Source organism: Sinocyclocheilus anshuiensis, unplaced genomic scaffold (genome assembly GCF_001515605.1).
Source record: "Sinocyclocheilus anshuiensis isolate Anshui unplaced genomic scaffold, SAMN03320099.WGS_v1.1 scaffold444, whole genome shotgun sequence".
Taxonomy (NCBI): Eukaryota; Metazoa; Chordata; class Actinopteri; order Cypriniformes; family Cyprinidae; genus Sinocyclocheilus; species Sinocyclocheilus anshuiensis.
Genome location: NW_015555739.1, coordinates 274,302 through 275,214, shown reverse-complemented (window position 1 = coordinate 275,214; position 913 = coordinate 274,302). Strand labels below are relative to the sequence as shown.

The 913-nt window shown below is 30.9% G+C and overlaps 1 protein-coding gene across 1 annotated transcript in view; it reads right to left on the bottom strand.

Annotated features, from left to right (window-relative positions):
• Positions 1 to 913, bottom strand: part of hmgb2b (high mobility group box 2b) — a 5,640-nt gene that overhangs the window by 881 nt on the left and 3,846 nt on the right. The window lies entirely within an intron of this gene.

The window sequence follows — 913 nt, the reverse complement described above, 5'->3', positions numbered from 1 at the left end:
TACAATGTATTGTTGGCTATTGCTACAAATATACCCCAGCGACTTAAGACTGCTTTTGTGCTCCAGGGTCACTTATATACATATGTATATATATATATATATAAAACATTATAAGTTATATAAACTGTAATATACACCACATGAATCCTGTAATGTACTTAAAGTGTTTATTTTTAAGAGTGAAAGTCTTAAATTCCTCCATAATGATCGGGTTCCACATGAAATAATGTATTCAGAAATAATGCATATACCTTATATTGGTTTATGAATTATTCTCAGAATTCCTAACATTTATTAATAAATTCAATAATTCAAAGCACTTTACACAACAGAAATACTGCAATTTGTAAGATACACATTTATAAAGTTTGAGTAAATATATTGGATAAAGTATATATTATGTATAAAGTTACAACTTTATATATTATATAAATTATAATTATAATGTGTAAGTACATTTATCTACCATTAATTTTATTTCAGTAATTTTTGTATGAGACACTAGATGTTCAAACCAGTTTTTTACTTTTCCCAATATATATATATATCCCATTATTATTGTTATTTTACATAAGATACTGTAGTTTTTCAACTTTTTTAATTCATATTTTAAAAAGTCTAAGCATTTTACACAACAGGAATACTGTAATCTTTGTAATATGTATATATACAGTATCTCACAACGACCCCAAACACACCTCCAAGACGACCACTGCCTTGCTAAAGAAGCTGAAGGTAAAGGTGATGGATTGGCCAAGCATGTCTCCAGACCTAAACTCTATTGAGCATCGCAAGGTGTCTAACATCCACCAGCTCCGTGATGTTGTCATGGAGAAGTGGAAGAGGACTCCAGTGGCAACCTGTGAAGCTCTGGTGAACTCCATGCCCAAGAGGGTTAAGGCAGTGCTGGAAA